Here is an 18,755-nt window from a genome sequence, read left to right on the forward strand (position 1 = left end):
TAAAACTTGTCCGGGGAGTGAAATTTATGAAATTACAGGCCTGCCCGCCGATACAATTAACAATTATATCACTCCCCGGCTATAATGAGCCACCACCAGAAGATCATTGACACCCGCGAGTCGTTGACACTGGGGGAGCGGGCAGGGGGAGAAAAACATGTTGTACGGATACAATGTAAATCAAATATTTACAAGGCAATAAACCCAACGAAAAAACCTCGCCTAGGTCAATGCTTAAGTTATTTCCTGTATACCGCATACCGTATACGTGCCCCACGTGCGGCGAGTACCCCCACCATATGCCTCATATGACCCATTCAAGGCTAGGGCGAGACTCTACACAGACGGAAGAATCCCCCTCTCACACTCCCTCTCACTCTCTCTCTCTCTCTCGCGTAGAACCCAAAAATAATCTTTTGCTTTTCCATTTTCAACTTTTCCGCACATTTGTCCATGAAAATTGAACAGGAACGGGGGCAGGGTAGGGCAGGGGTGCTGCTGGGTTTGTTTTTCTTTTTTCCAACGACTGTGTGTATGTGTGTGTGTGTTTTCCCGAACACGACATGTTTTTCCTTCTAAACAAACACAAAAATATATATCTTCGGGGGTCTCTCCACAGATGGGGGGGTCTACGGAGTCGGGTTTGGGGGTGAATTGGGGGCTAAAAGGCAGGAAAAACTTACCTTTTCCTTGAGAGAACGATCTTATTGCCCAAGAACCCCAACAACCAACCCGGAGAACCCTGAGAACGCGGAGATCCCTGGGAACCCGGAGAACCCCGGAGATCCATGAGAACCCGGAGATCTCTGAGATCCCGGAGATCCCTGAGAACCCGGAGATCCCTGAGAACCCGGAGATCCCTGAGAACCCCGGAGATCCCTGAGAACCCCGGAGATCCCTGAGAACCCGGAGAACCCTAAGAACCCGGAGAACCCTGAGTACCCGGAGATCTCTGAGATCCCGGAGGTCCCTGAGAACCCGGAGATCAGTGAGAACCCGGAGATCTCTGAGATCCCGGAGATCCCTGAGAACCCGGAGATCTCTGAGATCCCGGAGATCCCTGATAACCCTGAGTACCCGGAGATCTCTGACATCCCGGAGGTCCCTGAGAACCCCGGAGATCCCTGAGTTCCGGGATCCCCCACTTTGACGCTTGCCTTCAGATTTCCCTCGTTCCTCCAGTTACCCCCAAAAACAAAAATAATCATCGAACGAACTTCCTTATTAATGCAATTTCAATAATGACCAAGTCCGAACCCTCCCCGTTGTCCTCCCCTGGCGACCCCGGGTTCAAGTGCAATGAAGAGACCCAAAAAAAAAAAAAATGATTATTGCCATTATATGATGCTTTCCCATACACCAGACGAATACTCTCTCTCTGGTACTCTCTGGTGATCTCTGGGCAATTTCCAAAGAGTTTCTTTCGCCGTGTCATCGCCCATGATCACGAGGGGCGAGTGAACTCCTTGGAAATGTCATTGGCTTTCGCCTCCCTCTGTATCTGTATCTGTATCTGAAGCGCTCTCTTTTTATGCTGCAAAATGTCTCATTTTGTTTATCAGTGAACCAGAGAGCGGGTCCGGCCACGGCTACGGCTGCGGCTCCCCACTTAGTCACTCCAGTGAAATCAAAGTTCTCCGCCATGCCGGGCCGCAGATAAAGAAGCGAAAGACGCGGCGTCCCTGGGGCCGGGGGCTGAGGCCTGGAGTCGCCTTCAACCCGCCTCCAAGCACTCAATTGACCGATAAATTGAGAATGAGGGACACACGACACACGACCACACCAGAGACGACAGAGAAATGGTTCACTGTGCGGTGGCATCAAATTTTTTTTTGTTTCTTTTATTTATTATTATATTTATTGTATAATCATTGACAATTGTTAATCGGACGGAGACGGGGACGGGACTGGGGCTGGGGCACGGACAGCTGAAGGCCCTACTAACACAACCAGTCCGGACGGATCGCTCTCTCTCTGTCTCTCTGTGCCGCTCCACTCGACAGACAGACAGACAGTTGAACGACTCTTTTATAGATTTTTCCTTGTGGCTTCTGTGCGCTGTTGGAGTTTCATTTTGGCAAAAAAGAACTGGGGACTTCAGAGCATGGCGACTACCGAAATATCCTCACTACTCACCAAGCTAGTGAGCCGGGGGTAAGCGATGGAGTTTCATTCAAGAGTAGGGCGACTTTAAGCCCATCTTAAGGGTGTAAAGCGAGTGAGCCGGGGGTCTATACGCCTCAAACCATTAGCAAATCTTTTGTTAAACAGTTTTCGGTTATACCCTGCCAGGAGCCAGCCAGGAACCAGCCAGAAGTCTATCAGGAGTTTAATCTGTATCCCAAGGACCTGGCATATCTCCACCCTTGAAAACCCCAGACCCTGCATACCCTAGAACTCCCTCTGTACAGGGTATGCGGCGCATAAACTTCCTTGATAACTTGTTAACAATTTTTGTTTGGTTTTTTTTTGTGTTTTTTGTTAGTTTTTTTAGAACTTGGAAACCAGTTTTCGGGTCTGGTCTTGAATTGCGCAACATTTGAACTTGTCTGCTCTCATAGATCTCTCCCCCCTCTCCACCGCACTCCTCTATGGCTTTTCGGTGTATCTGTATCTGTATCTGTATCGGTATCTATATAATTAACGCACAATGAGAAGGTGCGTGCTCTGCCTGTCCGTCCGTCCGTCCGTCTGTCTGTCCGTCCGTCCGGTTGGTTCGCCGCGTTCATGAACTCGGTCAAATTGAAGGCCAACTCATTTTGCGGCTTACGCACTACAAAAAAAATCTGCCTCTGTGTGTGTGTGTGTGTGTGTTTTTTTTGGGATTTTTCTGTGTACTCTCCGCGAGCAATTTAATTTTTTGCGTGGCTTCTTTTTTTTCGCTGTTCGCTGTTCGCTTTGGCTGGTTCTCTGTTTTGGGTTCTGGTTCTGGTTCTGGTAGGATTGTGTCGTTGATTACGCATAATTTTGGGCCCTGCTGCCGCTGCCGCTGCCGCTGCCTCATGATGTCATGAGACGGCAGGGAGACGGAGACGGGCTGAAGAGATATGAAATTTTTGTTTGAAGGCTGAGATGCCACTCGAGACAAGGAATACATATGTTTTGCGATAGGAAGTGGGAGAGTGGCGGAAGGAAGGAGATATATCTGATCTGGTTTAGTTTTTTTTGGGGGGGGGGTGGGGGTATGTTGGAGGGGGTTTAAGGTTCCTAAAAGTGTATGTGGGAGAGGGATCACTGGGCCACAGATTTAGCCACAGGAGAACTTCCGTACAACAAAGATTTCTATAAAACCTATAGAATTCCGTATAAAGAATGCCCCTGAGATACGCTATAAGAAAAATATCATTCAAATGTCCTTAAAAGTAGGAATATTTATGGAAAAAATGATCAAGACTGATTGTTGTATATCACATTATCTTTAATAGATATATCTGTAGCGTAGATGCTCAAAATATATGGTATTATATGGTAAAGAATAGGCGAAGGTATAGAGGATATATCTTTGGTATGAATAAGTATCTGATAGGGATTTTTAGGGAGGATCTGATAGAGGAGATATGTACATATTTAGAGATCGTTGGATTGAAAAAGTATCTGATAGAGATATAGAGAGGATAGAGAATGGAGAGAGAAAGATTTAGAGATCTTTGGAAGGAAAAAGTATCTGATAGAGATATAGAGGGGGCAGAGGATAGAGAGGATCTGTTAGAGGAGATACATATTAGAGATCTTTGGATTGAAAAAGTATCTGTTTCTTGCCAAAGATCTATAAAAAAGTATCTGGTTCCTGCCAAATATCTCTAAAAAAGTATCTCTTTCCTGCCAAAGATCTCTAAATGTGTATACCCTCTATACCTTCGCCTATTCCTTACCATATAACACCATATATTCTCCACTTTTCAGGTTCATTCTTGCCAGATCCCATCTTTCAGCCCCGTCTGCCTGGCAGACACCTTCTAACCAGCTTCTTTTGGCTTTAAGTCATAAAAACAGGTAATCATTTTGGCCTGACGTAATGTTCCGGACTCTCCTGCGCAGTTTCCACCCGCCAACACCCCCGCCCCCCCCATAAATGCTGTAATATGGGATAGTTTTTGAGAACTAATCGTATAATACAGTGGGCCTCTTATCGACGTAACCAGCGCAAACTCAAATAATCATAATAAACAGGCAGAGACAGAGACCGAGAGAGAGGGAGAGAGGGAGAGGGAGAGGGCAGAGAGAGATAGTGACAGTTAGTCGGTTATCGGTGAGCGGCGTTATCATCAACGAAACCAAAATGAAGGTCAGCAGCACAAATTCCTCGGGGCCCGAAGAGTTCCCCCTTATCATTGTTCCTATATGCCTCTCCCTCTCTCCCTCTGCCTTTGTGGTTATTTCTGATAAAAATAGCCAAGGGAACAACACACATGGAGAAGTGGGTGGGGGTGCTCCCCGACGTGTATTTTTGTAGTTTCTTTTTTTTCGCGCAAAAGGTGAAAATTCGATAAGGGCTTTCAAGGTCCCACCCACAAGCTTTGGGTACAGGCACGGGCACGGGTAACAGGCGCAGGTCCCTCCTCCTTACATAATCTCTGCAGCGCGGCCCCACGTTTTTTTATTAGCCAAGGTCGCTGGTGTTTCTTGTTGTTGTTTCTTGATTTCTTTTCCTTCCTCTTTTTTTTTGCGCGCGTGTGCATTTCGTTGCTAAATTCTAAATCAAATAAATCCCCAACGCCTGACCCTGGCCTGCTGGGGGGGTCCATTGAACCCTGCCATTTCTGTGCCGTTCCCTTTCCCAAAAAACATTGAAATATTCAAAGTTGATCTGTTTATCAGCCCCTTCCCCACCCCACCCCCCCCTTTGGAGCGATGGATACCTGCATAATCCCCCCTCCTCGTAGTCGTTGCTTTTTCTACCCGTTTTTCCCAGAGGTGGTCTGTGGGCTCTGCTCTATTCCAGTTTGATGCCAGGGAATTTTCTAGCAAATTTCCCGCTGTCTGCTCCACAGCATTTACCATTTCCCCCCACCGTCCCCCGTCCCCCTCTCTCCCCCGTCTCTCTCTCTTGATCCTCTTTCATGTACTTGAACTCGTTTTCTCTTCCTCTTTTCTAGTCTTTTCTTTTGGGTTCTTTTCTATCTGCTTTGCTGTGCTCTCTGGAATGGCTGCCACTTGGAGTTTGGGTTTCTTCCCCCCTTCCCCAATCCCCTCCCACGCTCTTGTGGGTTCCAGCTTTTTCCATTTTCCATTGTTACACGCGCATTATCTCTGCTGACATGCAACGGGGGCAGTGGCAGGAAACGCATTCCCTTATCAGGGGCAGGCAGGGAGAAAGAGAGAGAGGGAGAGGGAGAGAGCATTAATCAAAAGTGCCTTGGGGCAGACGCCTCCACTTGAGGCAACCAGCAGTGCCCGCGCTCGCGCTCGTTGCTGCAATCATGGCGCATTGAACGTTCAATGATCTATCCCAATAGCAATGACCATGTTCCCCCCCGCTCCCTGCCCCTGCTTACGCCTCGGCTTTGAAAAGTGAACTCGACATTGAAAAGAAAAAGAAACAGCATCAACCAGAAAGCAAGGTTTTCCCTCGAGGGGTACAGAGCCTGGGGATACCCTATACAGCTCTCGCAGAAATGCTTATATTCCAACCCGAGGTAGGGCCCAGCATACCCTCAGCAATGCAGCAGCCGAGCGCATGGCGCAGCGAAAGAAAGAGAGAGAGAGAGCTAGCAGCAGCCGCAGTGCAGAGAGCGCCAAATCTGTGTGAAGTTCAAAGCCACTGCACTGCTTGCTATGATCTCCTACTCCCCCCACCTCCCGCCGACGATGCATCTCTCCCACACTTTCCTGCTCTGTTCTGCTCGTCTCTGGCTCGGCATCTGCTCGGCTCTGCTCTGCCCTGGCTCGGCTTCTGCTCGTCTCTGCTTTGGCTCGTCTCTAGCTGTGCTTCTGCTCTGCCCGGGCTCTGCTTTGGCTCGTCTCTAGCTGTGTTTCTGCTCTGCCCCGGCTCTGCTTTGGCTCGTCTCTAGCTGTGCTTCTGCTCTGCCCGGGCTCTGCTTTGGCTCTGCTCTGGCTCTGGCTCTGCTATGTTGATGTAGGTTCGTTTATTTCTATGGAAAGGCGGCTGCTGCCTGCCTGCCTGCCTGCTGCCTGCTGCGCTGCCTCTCTGCTGGCTGCACTTTTGCTTTCCCACTGCAGAGATTTGTGTTTGCGTGTGGATCTCGGATCTTTGGATTTTTCCACTCACACACAAAGACCAGAGCAGAAACAGAGAGAGAGAGAGAGAGAGCGAGAGAGAGAGAGAGACTCATTGAGGGTCTTTAACCCTTTAGGCAGTGCAATGCACTCCACTTCACTGGCTGACTGTCTCCCTACCTCCCTCCCTCCCTCCTGCGTTGTCTTGTGTGCAATTTTTTTTTTTCTTCTTGCACATTCTTCTGTGGTCGTCGTCGCCGTCGTCTTCGTCTTCGTCTCCTTCTCCATCATTCGTATCTATGCCTAGTTGCGTACATTGACTCTGCACAGACAGCGAGAGAGTGAGAGAGAGAGAGGGATAGAGGAATGTGGGGAGGGAGGTGGGAACTGCTTACAGTTTTGTAACTGTTATTGAGGGTTATTCGCACTCCACTCCACTCCACTCCAGCTGCAGTCGGCAGTCGGTTCTGCACTGCACTCCTCTCTCCCTCCCTCTCTCCCTCCCTCTCTCTCCCTCCCTCTCTGTCCCTCTCTCTCCTGATCGTGCTTAGTGTGCCTGATAAGCTTTTGCTCTGCAGTTTATTGACTCGTCTCTCACTCTTTCTCGATCTCGATCTCTCTCTCTCGCTCTCTCCCTCTCTATCGGCCACGCATGTGCACTGTTGGCCAGGTTGAATGCACTTTCTGCCATGTTTTGCACACAAAATTGGTAATTGCCGCACGTGCTTTCTATGATTATGCCAGCGGGCAGCGGCCAGCGGCCAGCGGCCAGTGGGGCCAGTGCTGCAACAGAGACACAAAACCTTAACCCCAACGATAGGCCCCCCACCCCCCTCTCTCTCTCTCCATCTCTCCTTTCTCTGCCAACTCCCGTTTAATTGGCAATTTGCACTTGGACGGACCCCCCCTCTATGGTTGTGTGTGTGTGTGTGTGTGTAATAAGCACTTGAGCGCGTCCCCCTGAATTACAGCTTTGCATCCGACATCCAGCAGATAGATTCGAACGGTAGTTGATTGCCATAGATACATGGATCGGATGCCTAATGGCCCAGTGGAGGGTTTCAATGATTTATGGGAGAGCAAAAGCACAGGTGCTTGGAAGGGGGAGAAAGAGAAACAATAGAGGGGGGGGGGATAGAAAGATCTTTATCGACAAATCCTAGGGGAATCCTTGGCCTTCTATCTGAAGGGAAACCGATGCGTGCCACAGATTAATAATAATTGCTGAAAATCCATAAAGTCAAAAGAAAATAAAACAAAAAGCCAAAAAAGCCGAAAAACCAAAAAAGAACGACAAAAATCAAAAGTCAGACAACAGAAGACACAGATACACAGATACAGATACACATATATTTGGCAACGTAATAAGATTATGCGATATGTGTGTGTGTGTGTGTGTGTGTGTGTGTGTGGTGAAGGGGAGCAAACGGTAAGATGAGGCTCGGAAAGCAGTCGCGGACTTGGTCTTGGACTTGACTCCACTCCAAAGAACAATTCGTGCGAAAGTGAATGACCTCCATTAACCGCCATTAAGCGCAAAGAGGGGACCGGGACCGGGGCCGAAGTGGGAGTGGGGGCCACCAGAAGACTTGTCTTCGCCTCCCCGCGTCCCCTCTCCCCCCTTCGCTGTCTTCTCACTTCTCTTTTCTTTCAAGATTCGCCTGAGCATGAAACCCCTTTATTTTTCGAGCATAATAATTAGTGGACACAAACGAAAAAGAAAGAAAAAAAAAAAAAGAGTATCTGGGGGCCCCGTGGAAGAGAGTTTGTGTATCCGTAAGACCAGGCCCGAAATTGGTCTGATCGTCGGGGGGGAATTTTGAAACCTGTTTTGGCCACAACGTTTGAACGTGTTTAGCATAATTTTTTTTTTTTTTTTTTTTTTTTTTTGCGCGCTCGGTCTTTTCTGGCCGATAATTTATGAATGCGATGAGCGCCAGGGCCCGCACTAGGAAGTTGGCTTGAAGTTTAATGTACGAACTGGCGGTCATAGAACACCTCATACGTGCCTCGAGAGAGGGACAGAGGCGGAGGAACAGGTGGCGAGTGGCGAGTGTCGATCAGTGGATCGCGCGGAACGCGTTTCTGGTTTCAGATTAGATTGGAGACGATCCGAGCCGTTCAATAGGAAGAGCCTGCGGCAGTCAAGGCAGTTCATTGGGTGGCATGATTATCGAAGAGGAAGTTCTCTCCCCCCCCCCGCCCCCAGAGAAATAGAGGCTAAACCCACGATCCTTTGTAGGTCTAGGCCCTGCCTTGGATCCTGGGGGTGGGCCTCCCCCCACGCCGTTTTTAAGGCACTTTCAATCGCTGGCCGTGCCTGGCACTGGCACAGAAGTCAAACACCCCGTAGAGAGGTGCCCCGAGTGACGAACCGATCCGAACCGATCCGATCCGATACGATCCGAGAGTTCATTATACGAGTCCATTGCCGCTTTCTACCACATGGTGGCCGTCGCCGTCGCCGTCGCTGCTGCAACTCCGCTTCGACTCTGGGACTGGCATGCAAAATAGCGCGAAAAACAAAAAAAAACTGGTATGCAACTGCAACACGGTGAGGGGGGAATGAGGTGTGTGGGGGGGACCAGCTGATGACGTTGCCAAGTCAAAGAGTGTCTCCCCCTCTGCCCCCAACCCAACCCAACCAACCCAACCAGCCATGATTCAGTATGCGGCGGAGTGTGTTGACTCGATCGCCTGCAGGTCGCTGCACTCTCTCTCTCTCTCTGTCCCTCTCTGTCTGTCTCTCTGGGAGCGACGACTCAGTGGAGCATTCGAGTGAGTTTGGTGGGCAACTATGCTAGTGATAGCAGGCAACATGCCACATGCGGCATGCAGCAGGCAGCAGGCAGCTAGGAAAGTTGACTGACACCGCAATGGCAGGACTTTAACCCAAAGGCAGCCCAACACAAAGTGAAATCCAAGTCGAAGTTGAATGTTGCAAGTTGCCAGTTGGCCTTTCCACGTGTTGCACGAACACTCGTCTCTGTCTGTGTCTGTGTGTTGTGAAAGTCTCATTTTCGGCATTTTCTTCGATGGCTTTTGATGGTAATTTATAGTTTATTAACTTTATAGAGCGAGTGCAACGACTGGAAAGTCTACCCCGCACAACCCCTCCCCTTCTCCCCCGCTGCAACTCTTTTTTGGAGGTCATTTAAATGCCGTGGGTGGCAGTGAAAGTCGGTTAACGGCCAGGAATCGTTGGATCCAAAAGGGTAACCAGACGAACGGATCGAATGGTTGAGTGGGTGGCGAAAGGAAAGTGAGATCTGCCCGAAAAGACAGACCGCAGATGGTATATGGATCCTGGAATACCCCAGACCGATCCGATGGCTAGATCTAGGTCTTTGGGGACTCTCAACTTTAACTTATGCTAATGAAGGGAGACCTCTGGGTGACCCCGTTTTGGGTGTCTCTTTGCGGTGATCTCTTAACCCATAAAACTCCCAAAAGCCACCGCATACACTCCACTCTGTTGTAATGACTTGAGTCTGGTCAAAGAACCTGCTGAAGCCTCGGATTCTAGGAAATATCTGATGACAAAAAAAAAACCCCCCATACACCTTTTTTTTATTTTGGCATAAAAAAGAATAACAAAACAAAAGAAATGGAATGGAATGGAAACAAGCAGGCATTAGGAAAGAGAAGAAAGAGCTGGGGAAAGGGAAAGAAAGAGCAGAGGGAGAGAAAGAGAGGGAGAGAGAGAGAGAGGGAAACCAAGATGGTGGCGGAACCGTTTGGAATTTTGTTTATTTGGGACAAGTTCACGGTAGAATCATCCAGAAGAAGACGAAAAAAGTATCGTGGAGTGGCGGGAGTGGAGCGGGGGGATAGGGTATTGTTGCGCCTCCCCAACAACCCCCCCCCCCCCCCCCCCCTTTCCCTGGTGTTCATTTTCATTTTCCTTTACGCTCATATTTGTTTACAACTTTTGATTTTTTTTCGTTCTTTCTTTCGGTTTTTTGTTGTGCCACTTTGCTTACTTAATGACTTTCTACTTTCCCCCCCTCCCCACCCTGACCGCCCCTGTCCGCCCCTACCATGGCTCCATGGCTCCATGGCTTATGTAATACTTGATTCTCTGTCTTGTCTTGTTGTTGTTTTGACTGGGCCGCCGCCGCCGCCGCCGCCGTCTTTGGAATTTGATTTGGGAATCATTTTTTGATGGGAATTGTCGTTGTTGTTCTTGTTTTTGTTTTTGTTTGCTCTGCGAGAGGCCTTTTCGTAAACAATCTTAGATATTTTGACCATAACCGAAAAGAGACGGCGGCTAGAGGGAAAGAGATGGGGCTCTGCTCTGGTCTGGTCTTGTAACGGTAATTAGCCTGGAAGCGGCTTAAAGAACTGCGCAGAAAATTTTTTTGCGATTTTTCATTTGCGGAAAGAACTAAGAACCCCCCGGCTCACGCGCCTTGAGACATTGATTCAGTCCTTAACTTTAAGCTTTGGAATATTTTTCGGAAAGCCCTTTAAGAAATGACATCCCCCTTTGCCACCCCTGCCCTCTTCGGCTATACTTTGTACCACATCTAATAAACATTTCCCCAATCGATCTTCGCTTTTTTCCAAGCACTTTCCAGACAGCTGCAATCTCTTCACGATAAAAAAAGCGGATGCAGTTCTTCGATTATATCAGCAGCTCCTTTGGCATCCAACCCAATTAAAGGCCCCCCACCCCTCCCCCAAACAGTGGAGAACCTTCTTCAAAGCAGGGCAGACCAGGCCAGACCAGGGCAGGAGTACAAGAAACCAAAAAAAAACCAAAAAGAAGTCAAGCCCAGGTCCGAGAGACTTTGTTAATTCCCGAAAATATTGCTTCCTTTATGTGTCTTATATATCATTATCATCATTCTCCCCATCGCAAACAGAAATAACCCAAACGATCCGATCTCCAAAGGCGACGCAACAAGTTCAAACGAATCTTTTGTTTCGTCTTTTTTTTGTGTTTGTTTTTTTTTGCATTCAGAATAACGCGGAAAGCGTTTAAGCAGCCGCCCCAAAAAAAACACAAAAACAACAACAACAACAAAAAAGTGTATTTGGAAACGTCACTCCCAAAAAAAAGTGACGAATGCAGCAGCAGAGCAGAGCAGAGGAAGAGAGTGGGAGAGGGAGAGAGGTGACTGGGCAAAGCATCACTGCAGTCGGATGTCGTCGGCACGGCGGGCACAGGGGCTTAGGCGAAAGGGGGTTGCTTGTGGACTCTCCTTGGGGCAGGGACTGAAGCTATGGGCCATCAATAAACATCATTCATAAATCATTTAAAGGGGAATACATTTGTTTTAAAGAGAGAAAAATCACACAGCAAAAAAAATCATTGCAATTAAAAGTTGAAAAAATGTAATTCAAATTATATGGAATCTGCTTTGTTGTAAAAATACAGACAGAAAAATTATGCACCAAAAATTATGTAAATTAAAAATGTATAAAATTTGATTCAAATTATAAGGAATTTATTTTGTTTTAAATATATTTTTATTTAATATTTAAGAAAAAACCTCTTTTAAATATAAAACACTTTGGAAAAGGAATCTGAGTTCCAGGGTATTTTACAGTTTCCGTTTTTACACGGTAGATTGGCTTCTGGAAAAACCGTGTAAAAAAGCCATTGATCATATGCAAAAACAGCTGATTGGTTCCTTGTCTCTAAAACTTATTAAAATTAGTTAACAAATTAGGAAACGTAAGAAAAACAAATTTACGTATAACAAATCTCTCTCTTTTGTGCCAAACACACAAAATACTAACAAATTTCTATTGCAAAAATGTAAACCCCTTCAAATTTCCACAAGAAGGGCATGCCCTGACCAGTTCCTTTTTTTTTAAATGGAATAAAATCATGCAAGCAAATTTAGAATTGCTGATTTTCAAACCATGTTATTTGAAAACCGTGTAAAAAAATACCGTGTAAGAACATAGTTAGATTTACTCTTAATCCTGCTCTGATTTTTAGGAAATATAAGGAAATAAAGGAAACAAGAAAATTTACGAGTATATGTAGATTTTTATATTAGAAATATGAAATTTAAAGGCGAAATGCATTTTTTTTTTACCAGCGAAGCACATGGATTGTTATACAATTTGAGATCTAAAGAAATATAAGAATATAAAATTTTAAAGGCTGAGAGAATAAAGTATTACCCACTTTTTGAATACATTTTTGTTTAGAACAAATTTGAATAACATTTAATAGAATTTTAGTTTGAATTATTTTTGGTGTGTCAGTTTACTCCCCTTTCGATTCCCCCCCTAGAAGCCTACGCCCCTGTGCATTGCGCTGTGTTTGTGTGTTTTTGTGTTTTGTTTTTGCATTGCACTCTCGTCGTCGATCGTTTGTTTGCCTTTTATCCGTTGCTCTCTTTTCGCTGCCTCTTTCGTTGTTTTTGCACATGTTGCAAATGTTGCTGTTGTTGCAGCTCGTAAACGGGGTGAATGTCATCAGGATTGTGATTGTGTACACGGGAGTGGAGTGCGAGTGCCAGAGCGAGTGTGTGGTGGTGTGGTGTGGTGTGGAGTATTTTCTGCCCGGTCAATCGCCTCTTGGGTAACTCATGAAATTTCATTCCGCCGAACAGCAGTGTGCTGACGAATGCCATACAATTCCATACATACTATATAGCCGACATATAGCCTGATTGTATAATCGTGACGAGACACAAAAATTCATATGTAAACCAAAGCAAAGCCAAGCCACGCTGGGAGAGGTGGGCGGGGGGGTGGGTTCACATATTGCTCTGATTAATGCCTCCCACCGCTCGGAGCGATACGATTTCGCAATTCATTCTGTTTCTGTTCTTAGGAAGAAGGTCTTGCGAAATGTGTTTAGGGGGCAATGAATCCCCCCTCCCCCTTGCCCCCATCGACACATCGTTTATGCCAGGGGGAGTTCATGAACTGAGCGAATCACTGAGTCACACGATGGGCAGGGTTGTGTTTCAAGGAGAGAGAGAGAGAGAAAGAAGAGAGAGCGAGTGCAAAAGGTCGTTAATTTTTGGATAATATACAAGAATTTTCCACCATAAGGAAAACTATTTTCGTTAAAGGAAAACAATAATTATTTTGGAGATTCAAACATTTATTTTCAATAAAAAAAAGAAATTATTAAAAAAAATAAACAAGAATTATTTTGGAAATTCAAACATTATTTTTCAATAAAAAAAATTAAAAATATGCGATTTTTTACGTTGGGCTTTTTTGTTTTTAGATATTAATATCTACCTAAAATCTATAATTCATTATTTTCCATGACGCACAAACTCCGTTTTTTTTGTTGGTTTGGTCTATGCCAAAAACTGCGAAACAATCAACAAAATCCCACAATTCCACAAGCAACAAAACCGAACGACAAAACCATTTGTAAGTCAACGAACCAAGCGGAGGATTAGCCGAAGAAAAGACAGTAACAACAACAACAAGAGCCAGAGAAAACAGCAAAACTCCAAAAGAAAAACATCGTATAAGCCATGGAGAGCATCGTTTAACTATCGTTTAGTCATGTCATTCCATTTGATTTGATTTTCGCACATGAATGGCCCAGCGGCACACTCATACAGCACCCAAAAAAAGCACTCACACGCACAGGCACACTCAACAACGACACTCAACAACGACACTCAACAACGACACCAACAACGACAACGACAACGTCCTTGCTTCAGTTAACAACAAAATACCAGGCTGGAGCCGAGCCCGAAACAACGACAACGACAATGACGATGCAAAAACTTGTTGCTAATGCAGTTGTAGTTGTTGTAGTTGTTGTTGTAGTCGTAGTTGTTGTTGTTGGTGTGTGGTATGCCTCGTTGCCTGCTGGGTTAGTTACCCCCAGCGCAATGGCAATGAACCAGAGAACCATTGACCGACCAGAGAGCCACAGCGACGGCAACGACAACGACGACGCCGCCGCCGATTCAATGCAACTTGCAACAAAACACAAAACAGACACAGCCACAGACACGGACACGGGCACGGACAGACGGAGACGGAGACGCGCGCGGGGCACGATCGTTTCCAGTTTTGCGAGTTGTTCAACTCCATACAACTCCACAGTGCTCCACACAGTGCAACAACAGCAACAGAAACTGGTTTTTGTTGTTGTTGTTGTTGTTGTTGTTTCTTTAGTCAAACAATTTGCAACATGCCGAAAGAGCAACAGAGACAGGGAGAGACTCTCGACCGCAGACGCAAAGTGCAATGATCGCAACGAGGCTGCAGATCGGAGTGGATCGAGGGGCACAAGATTCGGTGGGGCATTACCGATGACGTTGCTGGGACATTGGCGGACTAAATGCGTCATTCGAGGCGTGGGACTTTACTCGCCAAAACATTACAGATCATCTAATGTGGAGAAAGGGCCGGCTACGATCAGTGATCAGTGATCAGTGATCAGTGCCTCGGTAGCAGAATCGGTAGATCGGTCAGTCAGTCAGAAGAGCGGCCTGAAGCCTGCTTTCGGCCAAGTCAGCGTGCAGAATTATAAGGCCAGAATGCCAGAAAGCCAGAAAAGCGAAAACCAAATCGAAAAAAGAAACCCACACGAAAAAAAACACCAGAAACCAAAAAATGTATCTGTTTCTTTTTTTTGTTGTTGGTATCTCTTTGGTCTCTGTGGTCGTGCCCGAAATTTGGCAATGAACTTGAAACACGTGTACAGCGGCGGACTGTATAATTTGGCCAAGACAAAGAAAGCCAAAAGAGACGACAGACGAGCAGCAGAGCAGCCGAGGGGAGCGGAGAGGGGAGCCGTCGAAAGAGGAAGCGTTCGCTGCGATCATTCGTTTCTTTTGTAATAATTTTGCATGATTTACGAAATGTCAGAGACAGAGAGAGGGGAGGAGAGACACGCCCCCCCCCTTTTTCCTGGCTTTATTGTATTTTTAATTATTTTCGGCGTAATAACCTAGATTCCAACAAAACCAGAGATCGTAGTCCGTAACCGAGTCCGAATGCGAGTCCGAGTCCGATTTCCTCCGAGTCACTTGGTCGATTGTTGTTGTTTTTTTTTTTGTTTTTGGATGGTGGGGGGATATGGAGATATGCTACCTTTTCCCTCGATTATGGTTCTTTTTTTTTGGTTCTTCTTTAACATATTTTCTGCGTTTCTCTTTTGCTGTCCCAGCGCCATTTTTGTGCGTTTCGGGAGGCGTAAAGTGGAATGACACTTTGCGGGAAATATATTTTTTCGGTGGATTCTAGTTCTGGGGAGAGTTTTTCCGAATATCCCTAGAACAGGTACCCAGCCCCTGCCACCGACTGACAGTTCATTCATCAAGTGAAACCTTTTTGTTGAAGGTCCCGTCTTCTACCTGCTAGCATGGAGACCAGACCTGGTTCCAGACCTATTCCAATTGGAATAGAACGGCCTACCCTCGCGAGGGGCACCTGTAGATAGAAATTAATGATTCCTGGGGGGACGCCTACCAAATGAGTTGCGTGCCGAGCGCGAAAGGTAACAAATTATCGGCAAAACTAGTCACATCGTACTGTAGGCCAATAAACAGCGTCTAATCTGAACAGTTTCGAGCCCATTTGAAGGGCCCCGCAAGCTTGGAGCCCACTTCCGTGTACCGTGTACCGTGTACCTTTTGGGGGGCGAAAAGCCCTTGCCGAAGTTCAGCGATCTGGCCAGGCCCCAGCGGTTATCTTATCGCACGTGAACCGAATGGGCAAACGACCCAGGTGGGTGCCCTATGGGAAGGTTAGGCTGAACCCCATGGCTGAACGTGTATCGCTGATTGAGGAAGTTCGCTCAGAGAACTTTTGATGATAGTTCTATACCTTAATTTTCGCGGGGCGGGGGCATGGGGGTGGTCTCAACGAAGGTTACAGTACAAATCGATTGAACTACATTGAACTTGCGCGCAGCGGGGGCAAGCGTGCTTATCTTTGAGATACGTTTGGCTTATTTTTAGCCAGATACAGATTTGGTGTGCTAGAAAAACAATCGAAATTCTACATAGCCCAAAAATTCAACCAATTCTCTATTTTAAAATGTGCGTGCGTCCATGTGCGTGTGTGTGTGTGCGCCGCCTGGTCTCATTTTCGGTGTACATACAACACACCGAAAATTATTTCGAAGTTCAAGGTCAGTAAACTTGCTACGCACACACGCACACAAACATGCGCACGCACAATGGGAAACAAAACGAAACGAAACGAAACGACGCCTCGAACGAACACACACGCGCGCCGCCGCGCACAAACAAAAACAACGCACGCACACGAAGCCCTGCTCTCACACGATCATCGTGCGTTTGCCGCCTCTCCCGAGGCGAAGCGAAACGAAGCGAAGCATTGCGTTGCGTTGCTCGCTCTCGCCTAAAACTAGAACGAATTCGAAAGAGCGCGTCGTGGCGCGAGGGAGGGAGGGAGGTAGCAGCATTAACCCTTTGATTGCTGTGCGGGTGTAAAAGCAATGCTAGTATTAACCTGCTTGTTTTTGTTGCTGTTGTTGCTTTTGTTTTCCTGGGCTGCTGGGAGAACCAGTTTATGCCTTCCTCTAATTAACTGTTGAAAACTTGTTCAAACAAAACTCTGTCGATGATCGGACGGGGAGGCCAAAGCAAATTTAATTTGCCCACACAGGGGTCAGAGCACGCCGCGAAGGTTAAAGTTGAAGCTAAATGCTTTATGACGATAATCGACAGCCTTAGAATGTGCGAAACAATCTTTATGTGGAATTCTAATATTTTATGTTCCCCCCCCCACCAAAAAAAAAAAAAACAAAAACGGAAAGTTGTTCCACGACTTTTTCGTTTCGGTTGTGTTATCTCATCGAAAACTCTGTTCATCTCTTTCTCAGTCGCACCTCAAGACTAGTACTCGACCAGAAGGTACCCCCTACACGGAGAGGGTTCTGCCGTTCATACCCCATTCGCATACCCCTTGCACCCGCAGGGCTACAGGGTGTCGGGCATGCGTTCTTCTTTGCTGATGTTGAAATCAAAAGTTGGTATCGGATCGCTGTAAGTGCTGTCCCGTCTGCCTCTGCTTTCTCTTTGTGTTCTACTCGCTCTCTCTCTCGCTCTGCTACTTTCTTCTTGGTTATGTAACCTGCCTCTGCGGTGGCCCTGGCCATGGCCTGCTTTCTTTATTTGGGCTCCGCTCCCCGTCTGCGTTTCGGTCAAGTGAAATGGGTTAATGGGGATCTCATCTTCAGGGGAAATGTTTGTTTTGTTTTGTTTTTTTTTGTGTGTTTTTGGGTAGAGTCAAGACGGTAGGAATTTCTGATTTGGTTCCTAGATCATACGTAGATCATACCTCAATTTTGGAATCATCTTTCCACCCACACTCTGCTGGAGATCTGCGATCTCTCGCTTCGACTTTTGCTCTGGCTCAGGTCTTTTGTCGGTTCTAATGTCAGTGTTGGTTAATGATTTGTGCGTGGCGCTCTTTTTAATGATTAATGTGATGAAAAGTGGAGCCTAAATTGTTCAACTGATGGCCGCCGATGATGTCATCTGGTCTGCCATATCTCGGGACTTTGAAGTTTCGAATGGCAAAAAGCCTATTAAAAATTATGAGAATATTCCGCATAGTCATAGCACATAGACAATCGTAATTCGCGTAATTAGGAGAGTTCAAGTAATTTTTTGTTTAAAGTTGGACTGTCTCTGTGTGTGTGTGTGTGTGTGTGTGTGCTTTTGGCCAAGTCATGGCTCAGTTGCCAGGCAAAGACCCGCTGCCCCTACCCCTTGCTTCTGCCTGTCTGGTGTGGCATACTCAAGTGTCAATTACAATTGCCTCAGGGGCGCCGACAAACCAAAAAAAAAACAAAATTCAAATGATTAAAATGCGTAAAACGAACTTGAACTTCGGCACAAAAGAAGGAGGAAGTCTACACCCGAAATGTACCCAGCCCAAACCCAATCCGAATCGAAAGCCAACCCAAAACCCCAACTCGATTTCAAAGTCAAGGGCTAGAACGTGTTGGAAATGCTCAAATACGAGTATCCCCATGCCCATGCCCATGCCCAACCCCAATCGAACAGATAAAGGCGGAAGGCGGCCGACAGAGTGCCCTAGAAAATGGAGGGGAGTTACGTGGCACGCGGCAGCACCACCACCTCCGACGCCATTTTGGAGGAGGACGGACAGGGCTCCCCAGCAACGAAAGAGAAATGAAAGACGGACGGACACAAACCACAAAAAAAAAAGAACAAAAAATAAAAAAAAAGAATGGGGTATGGAAACAACTTTGGATCAACTTCGAATTTTATGCGGGCAACATAAAAAAAAAAACACAAAAAATACAAAGAAAAAGAGCAAGAGGAAGAGGAAGAGGGGAGAGAGGTGAGAGGCAAAACAAGAAGAACACGCACCAAAAAACGAAGAGCCAGAAGCAGAACCAGCAGCAGCACAACCAAAAACCAAACGTTTATTTTGCCAAAATACAAAAAAAAAACAACAAAAAAAACACAATATATATATGTATAAAGAACACACCACACAGCACACAAAATAATGAAAATGTCAATGTCCGAACAACCTTGAAAGAAGCCAAAGGAGAAAAGCTGCCAAAGAGTAGGAATCGAATCGGAGAGGTAGGGTAGGGACAGAAGGGGAGAGAGGCGGGGAGA

The 18,755-nt window shown here is 46.5% G+C and overlaps 1 protein-coding gene and 1 long non-coding RNA gene across 2 annotated transcripts in view; one reads left to right on the plus strand and one right to left on the minus strand.

The window, feature by feature from the left end:
* Positions 1–18,755, minus strand: part of Eip75B (Ecdysone-induced protein 75B) — a 68,042-nt gene that overhangs the window by 42,548 nt on the left and 6,739 nt on the right. The window lies entirely within an intron of this gene.
* On the plus strand, positions 8,850–11,183 carry LOC117184657 (uncharacterized). The gene is made up of 2 exons (XR_004470069.1): positions 8,850–9,225; positions 10,758–11,183. It is a non-coding gene; the product is annotated as an uncharacterized lncRNA (long non-coding RNA).

The sequence above is a fragment of the Drosophila pseudoobscura genome, chromosome X, assembly GCF_009870125.1.
Source record: "Drosophila pseudoobscura strain MV-25-SWS-2005 chromosome X, UCI_Dpse_MV25, whole genome shotgun sequence".
Taxonomy (NCBI): Eukaryota; Metazoa; Arthropoda; class Insecta; order Diptera; family Drosophilidae; genus Drosophila; species Drosophila pseudoobscura.